The sequence below is a fragment of the Humulus lupulus genome, chromosome 6 (assembly GCF_963169125.1).
Source record: "Humulus lupulus chromosome 6, drHumLupu1.1, whole genome shotgun sequence".
Lineage (NCBI taxonomy): Eukaryota > Viridiplantae > Streptophyta > Magnoliopsida > Rosales > Cannabaceae > Humulus > Humulus lupulus.
In genome coordinates this window covers 106,903,470-106,920,383 of record NC_084798.1, presented here as the reverse complement: position 1 = coordinate 106,920,383, position 16,914 = coordinate 106,903,470, and positions in this window count along the sequence as shown.

Sequence of the window (16,914 nt, the reverse complement as noted above, 5' to 3'; positions counted from 1 at the left end):
GTAGGGGTACCGTAGTAGTAGATAACACCCTAACTTTTAGGTCGATCTTATTCGAGGAGTATGGGACCAACCTACGCACATGGCCATCACTCCAGAGGGGTAACTATGCTCCAGGGCTTAGGCAGTATGTGGAAGAGTCTAGCCCTGAGTCAGAACTGGACCTAGAACCTGCGCCAGTTTGTGAAATAATCGTCCTAGGTTCTTCCAGCTCGGGGGGTCGGGCTCCCTCAGTATTCATATGCTTTTTAGCTTTAACATTTTGTCTTTATCTTTGTATGATCGCTAACTTGTAATAACCATGTATTATATATATATATATTTTTTTTGACAGAAGAGATGTCTCAGCCCAAGGACAGCTTGCGGGGCATAGTCTTCGGGGGAAACCCCCCAGCCGGGCCAAGAACGAAAAGGCTCCAGGGTTCCAAGAGCTCTGCCGGGGTCTCCACTAAATCTCCTGCAAAGGAGAAGGAGAAAGCCCCGCCAGCCCAGAACGCGGGAGCGATTCTTCTTGCTGCCGGAGCAGGCCAAATGCCTCTGCCACCTCAGCGAACTCCAACCATCACCCAGGGCGCAGGGATGGAGCTCGGGACTCCGCCCGTGGTGGCCTCCGATGTACGCATCCCGGTCAATCCCCAGGACCTAGAGAAGATCCCGGAGGACTTTCGGGGAACAGTGTATGAATCGGCGAGCTACGCCGTTAACCATATCTACAAGTTCACCGAGAAGGAACTCCGGACTATTGAGACGATGAGCCCGGTTGACGTCATGGACTCTTCCATGAGCATGACCCTAACGGTAAGCTGCCCTATTCTTTTAAAGCTTTTACCATTACACTTTGCCTAATTTTTTCTCTGAGTCAGTTTATCTTTCATTCCTCGCAGGGTGTCGTCGCCCTTCACCGAAGCATCATCAGGGCTAGGACTCAGCTCGGTGACATGAGGACCGAGCACCAGGCCACCCTTCAGGAGGTTAAGGCGGCCAAGGATGCCCTGACGACCTCGAAGGGCGAGTTGGAGAGGACCCCGGTCGACCTGGAGAAGACCCGTTCGAAGGTCCAGGAGCTCGAGACATCCCTTGCCACCTCGCAGGCGGACCTTGAGGCAGCGAGGACAGAAGTCCAGGCCGCCCAGGCCGCTCTGGAGGAAGAGAAGACCATCTCGGAGCAGTCCATGCAGGATCTGTTCTACCACTATTGACTCCATAATCCGGAGGCTGACTTCTCTTTCATGCCACCGAATTTCTGGGCGCGCTTGTTGGTGAAGTTCCAAGCTCGCTTCGACAAAGAGGCGCCACCTTCGGAGACTGGGGAAGCCTCTGGTGCGGTGGAGCAAGATGAAATGGCAACCTCCAAAGGGCCGACTGACGGAGCTTAGGGCGCTCTTCTCTTTTTCTCTTTTTATATTTTGAAGTATTTTTGGAAACTTTTGCATGAGGTGTCCTTACCTCGAGACAATTTGCCTTGCGCTTTTAACTCATATATATCTCTTCGTTTTTGATAAACTTAGCTCGAGTTAATTTTTATCCACATCTCGAATTCTTTAAGAAGAAACACGATCAATAAATTTAAGTTAACTTCCAAGTTTTTACGACCTAGTTAAAACCAGGAACTTATTTTGAAAACTTAGTTCGTGTTAACTTTTATCCATATCTCGAGTTCTTTAAGAAGAAACACGATCAATAAATTTAAGTTAACTTCCAAGTTTTCCGACCTAGTTAAAAGAAGGATAGGACTTAGTTGGCGTTAACCCTTATCCGTGTCTCGAGCTCTTTAAGAAGAGCAACGATCCATAGATAAAAATCAACATCTAAGTCATTAAGGAGACCTGGTTATATCCAGGTACCATATGCCCCCCAAGTAACTGGGAAAGGGTCTTTTGTGGTTACTTTAAGATTACAATTGAAAATGTGCATAAAGAGCTGATTTTTATTAATATATAGAAAGTGGCCTTCCAGGCCTTACAAGTGGATCATTGATAATATTTCTTTAAGTGGATGGCATTCCAGGTCCGTGGTACGGTTCCTCCATCAAGTCAGGATAACTTATAAGTTCCTTCCTTGATGATTTTGATGACCTGGTATGGTCCTTCCCAGTTCGGTCCCAAGACTCCATCCTTGGGATCTTTCCTGGCCAGGAAAACTCTCCTTAGGACCAAGTCGCCAACGTTAAAGGTGCGCCTTTTGACTTTAGAGTTAAAGTAGCGAGTGATCTTCTGCTGATAATGGGTGAGCTGGAGTTGCGAATCCTCTCGCCTTTCATCCATTAGATCGAGGGAATGGCACAAGAGCTCATAGTTTCGATCTTGGTCGTAAGACTGGACTCTATGTGACAGAACCTCAACTTCCACGGGGAGGACTGCTTCACTCCCAAAGGTTAGGGAGAAAGGAGTATGACCCGTAGGAGTCCGATGTGAGGTCCGGTATGCCCACAGGACCTGGGGGAGCTGTTCTGTGCAGACCCCCTTTGCCTCATCTAATCTCTTCTTGAGGCTCGCCTTTAGAGTCTTGTTGACAGCCTCGACCTGGCCGTTCGCCGGAGGATAGGCCACAGAGGAGAAGCTTTTTACAATCCCGTGCCTTTCACAAAACTCGGTGAACAGGTCACTATCGAACTGAGTGCCGTTGTCGGAGATGATTTTCTTCGGCAGACCGAATCGACAGATGATGCATTTAACCACGAAGTCGAGTACCTTCTTCGATGTTATTGTTGCCAGCGGCTCTACCTCGGCCCACTTAGTGAAGTAGTCTATGGCTACCACGGCGTAACAGACTCCGCTCTTGCCAGTGGGCAAAGCGCCCACTAGGTCTATTCCCCAAATAGCAAACGGCCAAGGGGCCGAGATCATTCTCAGCCCGACTGGAGGAGCTCGGGCAACTGCAGCGAATCGCTGGCATTTGTCGCACTTCTTCACGTATGAGATCGCGTCTTTGGATAGAGTTGGCCAGTAATAACCTTGCCTGAGAATCTTTAAGGCCAGGCTTTGCCCCCCAGTGTGGTCTCCGCAGAATCCTCGTGAATTTCCTGCAGGATGGCCTTCGCCTCACCTGGAAGAACGCACCGGAGGAGAGGTTTTGAGTGCCCACGTCGGTACAATAACCCATCAACTATTGTATACCTAGGGACTTGATATAGGACTCGCCGTGCATCGTTACGTCCTTCAGGCAGCTTGCCCTCGACGAGATATTCAAGAATGGGGGTCATCCAGGTCGGTCGAGCATCAATCATCTCGACCTCTGCCCGGTTTCCGTCTATACTTGGTTTTTCCAAGAATCTATTGGCACCAACCCCAGAGTCTCCGTCTCTCCCGAGGTGGCGAGTTTGGAAAGGGCATCCGCATTGGCGTTCTGTTCTCGAGGTATCTGTTCAATCGATCCTCGCTCAAATGCGGACAGCTCGGCTTTTACCTTTGCCAAATAGCCGGCCATCTTACGTCCCCGTGCCTGATATTCGCCCATAACCTGGTTTACCACGAGCTGGGAGTCACTAAAGCACTGGACGGAGCTCGCTTTTAACTCATTGGCTATCCTCAACCCGGCTAACAAAGCTTCGTATTCCGCCTCGTTGTTGGAGGCCTTGAACCCGAACCTTAGCGCCGAGTGGAACCTATGTCCCTCGGGGGAGATCAGAATGATTCCGGCCCCGGAATCGTTCTCGTTGGATGAACCATCCATAAAGATCTTCCACAAAGATTTGGGCAAGGTGAGCTGATATGAGCCTTCTGATGAATCCTCCTGGAATCCCGTGCACTCTGCCACGAAGTCGGCCAAGGCCTGACTTTTTATGGAAGTTCGTGGAATATAGAAAATCTCGAACTGATTGAGTTCGACCGCCCACTTTAACAAACGTCCGGATGCTTCAGGTTTTTCCAAAACCTGCCTCAGAGGCTGATCGGTCATGACGTGTACCGAGTGAGACTGGAAGTATGGTCTGAGCTTTCGCGAGGCTGTGATTAGGCAGAACGCCAATTTTTCCATCAGTGGGTACCATGATTCTGCTCCGAGGAGTCTCTTGCTGATGTAATAAACTGGCTTCTGAACTTGGTCTTTCTCTCGTACTAGTACAGCGCTGGTCGCGTCCTTAGCGACGGCCAGGTAGAGTAAGAGAGACTCACCTGCCTTGGGCTTGGATAGCACAGGTGGTTCGGCCAGATGTGCCTTCAGGTCGAGGAATGCGCTTTCGCATTCTACTATCCATTCAAACTTCTTGTTTCCCCGGAGCAGGTTGTAGAAGGCAAACATTTATCGGGGTACTTTGAAATGAACCGGTTGAGTGCGGCTACCCTTCCTGTGAGGCCCTGGACATCTTCCGCGACCTAGGCGAAGGAAGCTCGAGCAGTGACCTGATCTTGTCGGGGTTTGCCTCGATTCCTCGGGTATTAACTATGAACCCCAGGAATTTCCCGGATGCGACACCAAAAGTGCACTTCTGGGGATTTAGCCTCATGCCGTATTTCCGTAGTATTTTAAAACATTCCTCTAGGTCGGAAACATGGTTGTCGGAAGCCTTTGACTTGTCGAGCATGTCATCAACATATACTTCCATGTTCTTTCCGATCTGGTCCGCGAACATTCTGTTCACTAGCCTTTGGTAGGTAGCTCCGGCGTTCTTCAGACCGAACGACATGACCTTGTAGCAATAGACATTAGTCGGGGTCATGAAGCTAGTGTGTTCCTGATCCGCCGGATTCATCGCGATCTGGTTGTAGCCTGAGTACGCGTCCATAAATGACATGAGCTCGTGCCCCGCCGTGGCGTCCACCAGCTGGTCGATCCTTGGTAATGGAAAACAATCCTTGGGGCAGGCCTTATTCAGATCGGAGAAGTCAATGCAGGTCCGCCATTTCCTGTTGGGCTTCGGAACTAGCACGGGATTGGCGACCCAAATTGGAAATTTGGCTTCCCGGATAAAGCCACATTTCTTGAGTCGGGCTACCTCTTCTTCTAGGGCATCAGCTTGTGTTGTCCCTAAACGCCTTTGCTTTTGAGACTTGGCAAGGACGCTTTTATCCAGATGGAGCGTGTGTATGATGACACTCGGGCTAATTCCTACCATGTCCTCGTGGGACCAGGAAAATACATCTAAATTAGCCCAGAGAAACGTAACCAGCCCCGTCTTCCTCTTGCTACAGAGGTTTTTCCCGAGCTTGACCATCCGTGTCAGAATTTGCGGATCGAGGTTCACCTCCTCAAGTTCCTGAATGGCCTGGAGCTCAGATCTGTCTTCGCCTACTCGGGGGTCAATGTCCTCACTCAAGGCGACCTTTTCCTCTTCGGCGCTCTGAGGTTTTTCAATCTCAGGATCCACCAAGGGTCCCTGAGATTCCTCTTTGCCCTGAGTGGCCATTGCCAGCTGCCTGGGTTTAGATTTTCCCTTCATGGAAATGTTGTAGCATTTCCTGGCAACGAGCTGATCGCCCTTGATAGTACAGATTCCGGTCGAGGTAGAGAACTTCATGGCGAGGTGTCGAATGGAAGTGATAGCCTCAAAAGCTATGAGGGTAGGGTGGCCTAAAATGGCGTTGTAGGCAACGGAGCAGTCAATAACCACGAACTCAAGTAGCTTGGAGACTGTTCGAGATTCTTCTCCTAGGGTGATCACCAGCTCGATCGTCCCTATCGCTGCCGACCATTCTCCCGAAAAGCCATACAGCATCATGGAGGTCGCCTTTAGCTCGGCGACAGTCAATCCCATTTTTCTAAGGTGGATCGGAATAGGAGATTTACCGAGCTTCCGTTGTCCACCAACACTCTCCTCACTCTCCAGTTGGCAAGCTGGACTGCTACGACCAAGGGATCATTATGAGGGAACTGGACATGACCTGCATCTTCCTCCATAAAAGTGATCGGTTGCTTTTCTAACCGCTGCTGTTTCGACTGGCGCTGCTCCGGGATGAACTCCGCTCCATTGTGGGCCTTTAATTCATTCACATATCTCTTCTGGGCGCCTCTGCTCGTTCCAGCCATGTGCGGTCTTCCAGAGATGGTGGATATCTCTCCTTCGACCATGGGAGGAGGGACGTCCTGATCTGCACGAGGCCCGAGCTGACTGGCTGGGACTTCTGGAGTGGGTCGACTCGCTGGGACCCTGTTTTGTGAGTATTGCGCCAAGGGGCCTGCTCGGATAAGAGTCTCGATCTCATCTTTTAGATGCCTGCAATCTTCGGTATTGTGGCCGACGTCGTTGTGAAAACGACAGAATTTGGAAGTGTCTCTTTTCCCTTGTGGTGTTTCAATGGTTCCGGCCTCTTCCAGGGGACCCGAGTAGAGTTGGCCAGGAAGATACTTTCCCTGGACTGGGTGAGCTCGGTATATGCTGTGAACACGAGCTTGAACTTATCCACGGACTTATTCTTCTTTTGACCGTGCTGACTGTTTTCACCACTCCTCTTTCTTTTGCCACCACCGGGCTGGTTGTTCTGCGTGACGTCGGGGGTCGCCATCACGATCTCCGTCCCCGTTCCAGCGGGCTTCTCGGGAACCTGGCTGGTGCCAGCGGCTGAAGCTTCAGCTTCTTCCAAGTTTATCCACTCTTGGGGTCTGTTAAGGAATTCGTTAACCGAGCTGACTCCCTTCCTCTGAATGTCTTTCCACAGGTCTCCCCCGACCAGGATTCCGGTTCTCATGGCCATGAGCTTGGAGCTATCATCTGCGTCCCTGGCGCGAGCAGCGACATTTGCGAATCTGCTCAAGTAGGCTTTCAGCGTCTCACCGGGCTGCTGCCTTACGTTGGCTAAGGAGTCGGCCTGAACACGGGTAGCCTGAGAGGCGCGGAACGCCCTTTTGAAATCAGCAGAGAAGGTCTTCCAGGAGCTGATTGACTGTCTTTTACTCTGCTTGAACCACTGCCTGGCAGGTCCAGTCACTATGGAGGGGAAGATCAAGCAACGCAGCTCCGGACCGATGTTATGGGCCATCATTAGGGTGTTGAACATCCCCAAATGGTCTGACGGATCTCCGTCCCCGTTGAACTTTGACAAGTGAGGCATACGAAAACCAGATGGGTATGCCGTCGCTGCTATGTTGGGGGCGAAGAGTTCCATCTCATCTCCTGAATCATATTCGTCTTTTTCTTTTTCTGATATGAGCTTCCTCATCAGTTCCTCCATCTGAGTTAGGCGCTCGAGGGTTTGCTCCTGAGATCCTGGGTCATTCCGGGGCTGCTCAACAGCTCCGGATCCATTGCACATATTAGGTGGGTTATTGCCCCTCCTATCTTGAGATAGGTTATTTGGGACATTCCCTCCATTATGTACTTCGGATCGGACCCCCCCCCCCCCGAGCGAGCCTGGCTACCATCTCTAGCTCGGTCCTCTCTGTGAGAGTTGAGGTGATATCGAAGGTCGTCTCCCTGGGCAGTCCGGTGGCTTTGTGCCGAACTTAGCCGCTGGCGTAGGTCTCCTCCAGAGAGATCACTCCGGCGACTGCCGGTCCAATGACTCCTGCCGGATAGGCTTGGAGTCCGCCTTTGGTGGTGAGGACCTGAGCTTTCTTCGGGCGCCCTGCTACGCTGGGAAGGTCCCGCTGATGGTGGGTTTCTCCTACTACTTCCGTAAGCTGGGATGTTTCGGACGGGCCGAGGAGGAGACGGATATCTGATCGGAGATGGAGGATGTCTGACTGGAGAAGCGATCCTGGTTCCGTCTGGACGGATCAAATTTGGTGGGGGCCTTTCGGCCCTGCCAACTTGCTGGTCCCGCGCAGGGCGATCTGGACGAGGCGCAGGACGTTCTTCGGGGACGGGCTGACGTCGTGGGCCCTCCCCGGATCTCCTCCGGGAACTTCCTCGAGCTCTTCTGGGCGTCCTCGAAGATGGTTGAGAGCTAGGAGTCGACGTCCTAACCGAACGGCTGTATTGCTGTTGTCCGGTCCCAGGCATTTCCCTGAAGTTGGCCTCTCGATGGTGTGATGAAGGGGTGGAGTTGGCTGCCGGAAGTCTATCCGAACGGCTATGCCTGGACCGATTACCCCGGCGAGACTTTGGAGCCTCACCTTGCCTCTCTCCAACGTTAACGTTGGTTGTGAGAGGGGGTAGTCGGGCAAGAATATCCTGGATTTGCTGACCGGCTGCTGCTAACTGGCTCCTCAGTTGAGCATTCTCCATCTCCACCGTAGTATAATAACATGGGTTCGGATTAGGTGGCAGGGGCGCCGAACTACCTGTATCTTCCTGGCCCGCCGGCTGCTTCCCTAGCCTCTGTTGGACTTCAGGAATTTGTTCGTCAGGGATGGCAATATGATGAGCCTCCTGCCCATCATGCTGCTCTGTTTCGTTGCCATGCCTGGACCGAGTGGTCACCATAGTAGGATGTTTGCGGCAGCACTAATCGAACTTGCTCTCAATGAAAGGACCAAACTGTTGACGCGGTTCTTCGGCAACAGGTAATTAAGAGAAGAAGAGAAAGGGATTAGTACTGAATATAGAACCGTCGTAGATACAGAACCTTAGAGAATGAACTAGGTGACTCAAGACACGTTTTTAAGTGGTTCGAAGGTTAAAATCCCTCTACTCCACTAGTCAATATTATTGATATATTCTGGGTATTTTGTTACAAAGCCTATATCTCTTCAGATACTATTTTTCCCAAGCCCTATCAACTCCCAGGTTCTCCATATTTATAGGAGAAGGCACCTGGAAGTTGGTAAGGAGGTCATCCCGTGACCTTATTATTTGTCATATCAAATCTATGACATTCATGATTAATTCCTAAACCTGACACATAAGTATGGTCAAATCGATAGGTAAGGAGATAATGGGCCGCACGGCCCAACCCAGCCGTGGATATCTGAACACGCATGTTCCTGCTGCGTGTCCGAGAAGTCAGGGAGATATCGGACACGTGGTGTCAGATACATGCACGTTTATCTTGAGTGTGTTGACTTTATAGAGGGTCAGAGCTCCATACATAGCTCGTGCCACGAGCTGCTCCCTTGACCCGACCTTCGGCCTTCGGATTCCTTCACCCAGTCCTGGGCAACCTTGGCGAGTCCTCAGGGATTGCTCGAGCTAACAAGGCACGACCTCGAAACGGGAGCTCCGGTCTTGGGGATGTTAATGGGCTAATCGTGATTAGTCCGTAGCTCGGCCTGCTAATCAGCCCGCGGGAAAACCAGGGCGTACAATATACTATAAAGCATATGACTATAAAAACATATATCATATAGGACTACGATATTAATGGTCATTAACTCATTAACATGGCATGTGATAACCCATCTAGGTCCTCTATCTACTAATCGAGGTAGGGTAAATCATAACTCTAAACCATAAAAATGATAAAAATTCTTGTGGTTTGCTATCTAAGCAACTATAAGCCCCAAGTGACATAAAAATATAGGGGTTTGCTATCTAAGCAACTATAAGCTCCAAATTACTACAAGACATATTTATATATATACATATCATAGCATAAAACATATCATAACATAAGCATATAAACACATAAAATCTATCCTATTTTTCTTACCAAAATTGGGATATTTGAGGACAAGAACGGGATTAGAACACTCCTAAAATCCTACAGTAAGAATGGTGAGTTTCTAAAGAAAATAGATGAAAAGAAAACTAAACCATCAAAGAAAAAACTTACCGAGAAAAACCTTAAGCTTTCAAGAAACTTAAACACCTAACCAAGAATCATATACAAGAGTTAGGATCTAAAAGAAAGAAAATAAAGAAAACTAAAGAACCATAAAGAATTGAACTTAAGGATAAGAATACCTTGAATGGTCTTATGAATTTATCTAAACCTCGATACCGAAATCTCACTATATCTCACTTCCCAAGTGTTTAGAAAAGCTAAGAATGATAAAGCTTTTAACCCAAAAACCCAAGTGTTTTTCTCTATCGTAACATTAGCAACTTGGAGGCTCTAAAAACTGCTTGAAGAATGAAGAATGTTCGTTCAAAGTCGACGTGTTTTTCGTATCTTCCGTAGGCGATATATCGGCCCCAATAGTTGTGATATATCAACATATGTTGATATATCAAATACGTATGTGCACTTTCTCAGTATATTTTGAATTGAGTAAACAACATTGACTGAGTCTAAATGCGGTCCTAACAGTTTCTGGAAGGTTCTAGAGATTCTAGATTCTTCTTTTAATTAAACTATTCATCATAAATACTTAAATTCTTAATAAACATGATTAAGACAAGTGTCAAATTCTTAACAATTCTATCTAAACCTTAGGTTATAATAAATATATTTCTAGGACCAGCAATATCAATCAAACCTTATGTTATAATTAATATTTCTAAACTGTAGGTTAAACTTATAAAATCCATAACTGTTGCTATGAGTTTCCAACTTAATCCCAGCTTGAACCAAAATCCACGGAATCTAACATACTATAAACTAATACTAACTACTACTATTATCTAGCTAGCTAAGTAAATATTCTGGGACACTACAGAATATTGAACCTTACCCGAGAAAGTCAGAAGAGCACAAATAGGAGTTCATTACTCTATTTTGGATTGAGGTCAAGTCTCAAACAACCATCAATTGATAAATGTTGAACTTCTATATTCTAACGAAGATTTTCAAGAGTTCATTCTTTCATCGTGTCCCAGTTCAATACAAAATATATTGTATACGGTACCTCTATGTTTTTGTGTCTCTACACATTACAATCTATATTTTATTATTATCTTGAATTAAATCCTCTTGTATATACATCATTATATATATACTTAAATCAAGACCACCTCATTAATATTGGTTCTTCATGATAAATGGCATGTATAATTAAATACAAAGATGAGTGCAAAAATATTAACTTTTTTTAATTAATAATAATTGTCCATATAGAAATACTCTTTAAGGCATAAATCCCAACACAAACTTTGCAAAAATTTAAATGATTTTCATTAATTAAAAGTCTCAAATATGCATAAAAATTTTATAAAAGAAATGTGTTCACTCATCACTATAACAAATTTGACATACAATGACTCCCTACAATGTCTTACACCATTGGTGTAAGACATTAAAATTTATCAGGGATTTTAAATGTCTAATGGTGTAAGACATTGAAAGTTTTTATTAATGGCTACAATTGGTAGACATTAAAAATGATGGAAGACGTTGGAAATAGGTTGGAGAAGTGGACAGGGGTACATCCAACGTCTCCCACTGGGAGATGTGGGACACGTGGCACGTCTCCCACTGGGAGACGTTTGATGTACCCACTAAGATATTGTGGTCCCGTTTATTTAAGATGGATGTATCCATTTGAGTGATATATGAAGATTCTTAAGGGGTATGTTAGGAATAGAAGTCGGCCAGAAGGATGCATCGTTGAATGCTAGATTGCAGAAGAGGCAGTTGAATTTTGTTCTGAATACCTGACTGGTGTACAAAGAATTGGGTTAAATGATGTTGAAACTGTTGAGATTCAGAGTCGTCGTGGTAGCGTTGTATGCACATATACTAGTTGAAGCGCATCGTCAAGTGAGTTATATTCATATAATACATTTAGTTTAAGTTGTGTAATTTTGTATGTTCAGTTGTTTAACAACATATGTATAATTGAACGGAACATTTTAATTGGATAAAGACCAAATTTCCATCAAAGTCAAGGAACTCAAGATGGTTACAAGACAAACATTATCGAATATTTAGTAGTTGGATAGAACAAAAGGTAAATTGTGTTGATTATGGAAAGTTGTCATTAATTGGTAATTACAAGATGACATGGTTGGTTGTTTTTAGTGATTTGTTTTTGGTATGTTGATTTAATAGGTTGTGGCAGAATTACAAAATACATCAAATAAGGTTTCAGACATCGCTAAGTGGATTTCTCGAGGACCTTCTATTAACGTCATCAAGTTTTCATCATACATGATTAACGGTACTCAATTTAACACTAGGGAGCGCGATAACAACATAAACACACAAAATAGTGGTGTTAGCCTTGTTGCTAAAACTATGCAAGTCTATAGTGAAAAATATAAAAATCCAGTTGAATGTGATATGACTTTTTACTTGGATTTGAGAATGTCATAACTCCAAATGAATGGTTAAAGTTTGTGAACTCAAGATTAACTCTCGAGTGGCGTAGAAAGAGAGAAGAGATGTAAAATTATCGAGCATTGAATAAATACAATCACAAACTCTCTAGAGGAGGCTATGTGCATATTGAAGAGATGTTAATGGAACAAAGTGGGAAAAGTCTTACTGAACTTGACAGGGCAGACTTGTGGAGCATGGGTCGTCAGAATGTAAAAGGAGAGCAAGTTGGAGAGGCCTCTGAGATTCAAAAAAATATTGTAAGTGTTCATATTTAATAATGTTGATATATCAAATTATATATTAGCTTCTATAACTTTTTGTGAATATTGTTTCACAGGATCATTACCGACAACTCCAAGTTGAGGGTAAATGGGCACCTGATGGCCCTGATGATGTGCTGACGAGGGCGTTGGGCACTCCTGAGCCCCGAGGACGTGTTAGGGCTGGAGGACACGGTGTGCCCCGCACAGTATACTGGAATACTCCAACACCTACCCCAATGAAAAATAAATCGAAAGCCTCTTCTTCGAATGACAACATTAGAAAGGAGTTTGAAGAAAGATTACGAAAACAAGAAGAAGAGCATCGTCAACAAGAACAACGTCTAGAAGAGCGCCTTCAGCAACAAGATGAGTTCTTGAGAAAATTCATGGCCCAACAGAGTGGGTTGGGATCCAACGTTGGAGTCCCACTAGCACCACCATCATACTATGTGCCCGACCCACCAGTGCCACCAGCGCATGCATCCTACTATACTCCTGACCCACTAGTGCCTCAAGAAGAAGAATAAATTATTGCACTACAACCGCTTTTGCAAGAGGTAGTTAAACTTTCTAGAATATTCTGAAATCAAATAAATTTCTTTATTGTTTCAACATGCTTATTTGTATATAATTTTTTTCTTGCGTACGGCCGAGCATGCCAATTAGCAATTGGTTCGGTTTCAAACGTTTTTGCATCAGGTAAACTCATTGAAAGAGAGGCAGGCAACAACTACCAAGTTATGATTACTAGCGTTATTAAGCCAACCGGTCCTCTCCCTTTTGCATACCCTGATTTGAACATGTACATAGTTGCTCAAGCCATTGGGACGCCAATAGCATGGCCTAAGGATTTGGTCATTATATCTAAAGATATATATCATGAGGTGATGCCAAATTTTTACATAATTATCTTTACAATTCTATATTTATTTGTTTGCATTTTTTTAATTGTTGATATTGTTGTATACAGGCTCCCTCTACAAGTAGGAACAATCACAATGACCAAAAGCTCCATCAACACAACAACCACGAGAAAGAAGATGACCACAAACTCCTCCAACACAATTGCCCCACACTCCATTGGAACAATTACAAAATATCGTATCTCATTGGGCTGATGGCAAGTGTGTCAATCTAGGCATAGAGTCTGAAGTTTTTGATCAGGATATGTCTCACTATTATATATTTAAGGATGACATACTTCAGTTTGCTCGAAAGGAGAAGATTGGACAAGCAGTGGTCGTTAGCTACATGAGGTATATATATCACAAAGTCTTTTCATTTAATTTTCTAATTTAATTTATTCAATCATATAACAATTTTTTAGGTTCATTTACAGATATGTGGTACAACAAGGTCGCCAAAATAAGTTTTTATTTGTCAATCCTAATATTGTAGCCACTCAAGGGAGTTCATTCGACAATCGTGTTCAAAATTTGTTCAAACGATGAAATGACATAAAATCAAAAGAAAAAGTTATGCTTGTCCCTTAGAGCCATATCAATACTTTCTTTATTTAACATTTGAGTTATAATTTTTTGGTTTTTCTTATGCAGTGAACATTGGATGTTGCTTATTTTGGCACCGTATGCATATCATGTTTATTGTTGTGATCCGGTGAATTTAGATTTGAATAACCATGAGGAGATTGTATCAGTGATCGTTAGCGCTTTCAATCTTTTTTTCTCTATGAATCTTCCTGATGTCGAGATCCCTGATACTCTATGCATTAAGCAACCTCAGGTAAGTAATTACAACTTAGATTTTTGAACTTTTATAATTATTAAGTAGAATAATATGTATGTATTTTTTAACAAGTTTCAATTTAATAATGAATTACTGATACTTTTAAATAATTAGTGTCCACACCAACCGGACAATGTGCCATGTGGATACTACATAATGAGGATGTTGAAGGATTTGATTGAACATGCGAGTCCCGGACATTACTTGAGAACGGTATTATTAATTAAAATTTACAAATTATTTTTGAAACCATATATATAAATGTAATCAAATAATTAATTAATATATTTTACTTTATATTTTTTGCAGCTAACAAGTACGACATATATAGAGGCACAAATTGATGAGTTGTGATAGGAATGGGCGACATATATGTTACCAATAATCCAAGTCTGGGAGACTTCCAACGTCTCCCATTGGGAGAGGTGGGACACTTCCCACGTCTCCCAGTGGGAGAGGTTGAAAGTCAAACGTTGACTTTCAACCTATACCTACAATGACCCTGCCTACAATGTCTTCCCAATTGGGAGACGTTGTAGACTTTCAATGTCTCCCAAATAAAGTCATAAAACCCTTATTTTGTTGTAGTGCATGTACATCCTTCATAGAGACTCTAGCAATCACTATCCCAATTTATCCTTGCCCTTACCTACAAATGAAACAACTAGGTAAGCAATAACGCTTAGTAAAGTCAATCTCACAACACAAAGCATAATAGAAACAAAAGGGGTTGATGACCAAGTCATTGACCGAACATCAGATAATTTACCACAGTTACGGTTCCGGATAAGTCTGAGCCTTAAACAAACAATTAATGAATGCCTAAGCGTCCGGGCAATATTAAACTATTCTAGAAAAGATGAACAACATTCAACATAATCCTGCAAAAACTCATAACAGAGATTAAATAAAGAATAATAATAACATTAACCCTAGAAACCAACACAAGAGTTGTCAAAGAAGTCCCTCTAGCATTCATCTCAAGCAAAAGTGGAGACCCGATACTCAACCTCGAGGGTAACCAACTGGTTACCAAGGGCATTGTTGTTCGTATTAATTTGGATAAAATTAAGGATGCAGCGACAGGAGGGGTAGGGTGGATTTTTTAAATCACTAATACCAACCAGGATTAATACATATATCTATACATTAATTAAACACATATAAGGAAGAATAAATTACCTCTTGAAGCCTCTCAAGTGAAGACTCACAACTTAGCCTTCCATGTCTTTCCTCAAACACACAAGGACATTTGTGGGCACGTCGGATTCATAGGTTGATTATTTAGGCTCTCTAGATGTTCTCAACACATGAGAGCTAGAGAGTTTGGATAAGAGACAAGGCTTGTAGAAAGTTCTATAATTTCCAGGCCTACAAAATTCTATCGATACTTTTCTAAGAGAGTTTGATAACAACAATTAACATTTTTTTAAGCTTATAAAGATAAAATTAAACAATTTTTTATTTCTTTATTTTTACTAATTCAAATTCATCAGTTATCTTTTTTTTAATTGTTTATTTAAATCAAATTCCTTAAGTGCCACTAATTCTCCAGTGCATAATTAATCTATAATTATATTTTACATTTGAGCTCAATAAATATTTAGTCCCAGAATTAACCCTTAAGGGAACCAATATTCGATCCAAAAGGAAAGCATAGTTACCATTATTGTAAAATCATGTTTCAAGCCATCCAAGCTATTGAATCTCTGAAATAAAAGTCGTTAGCCTCATTGTATTCATAGACCTAAACGAATGAGTCAAAAGATTCAATAAACATGAGTAGGAGTTCATGACTACTAATGATTTAGATTGATTTACAAATGATCATATTTTAAGAAATTAATTAAATCTTTATGGAAAATAGTATGTTTATAAAGAAATTAATTTACAACGGTCCTGTCATTTATATAATCATAATTATGTAAAGTTCCTTTACCAAGATGTTTATCCACATCAGTAATCCTAATCTATATTACTTGTAACAATCTATATGCTTAGTAAACCGTACTAGCAACCACTCATTAAAGATTTCATATTTTAATACGTCGATCACTATTTGATTCATTATATATGATCTTAATTCTCTCGTATGCATATAATATTATATCCTCGTAAATGAATATGGATTTTTTTCTTATTTATGTATAAATTATTCAAGCAATAATTATGATAATCAAATATAATAAAATGGTACTTTTATTTAAATCAATAAACAAGCATATAATCTCTCGTTCTCCGAAGATACTTGAGTATGTCCTTTACTGCAATCCAGTGTTCTAAAACGGGATTTGATTGATAACAATTGACAATTACCATTGCATAGCGTATGTTAAGCATTGTACACAAAATAGCATACATTAGACTCATAATTGCTGAAACATAGGGATAATTTATCATGTCCTCTTCTTCCTAGGGTGTCTTTGGACACTACTCTTTGTAAAGAATAATTCCATGTCTGGTCGATAACTGACGTTTCTTGGAATTTTCCATTGACAACCTTTTTAGAAATTTATCTTTATAATTTCCTTGAGAAAGCGCCAAGATATTGTTCTTCCTATCACTTAGGATTTGGATTCTCAGAACACAGCTCGCTTTGTCCAAATCTTTCCTTTGGAACTTTTCAGCTTACCACTTCTTTACATTTGACAGTGTCTCTACATTGTTACCAATGAGTAGAATTTCATCCATCTATAGGAGTAAGAAAAGCAATACTTTTCCTTTGATATATTTATATACACATGCGTCATTGAAAAAATTGTTCGAAGCCACATGTTTTAGTTTTCTCATCAATGGTAATGTGCCAAAATCTAGAGTCTTGCTTCAATCAATGAAAGGATTTTAGCAATATGCACATCTTACCATCTTTCCTTTTCTTCACAAACTCTTATTGT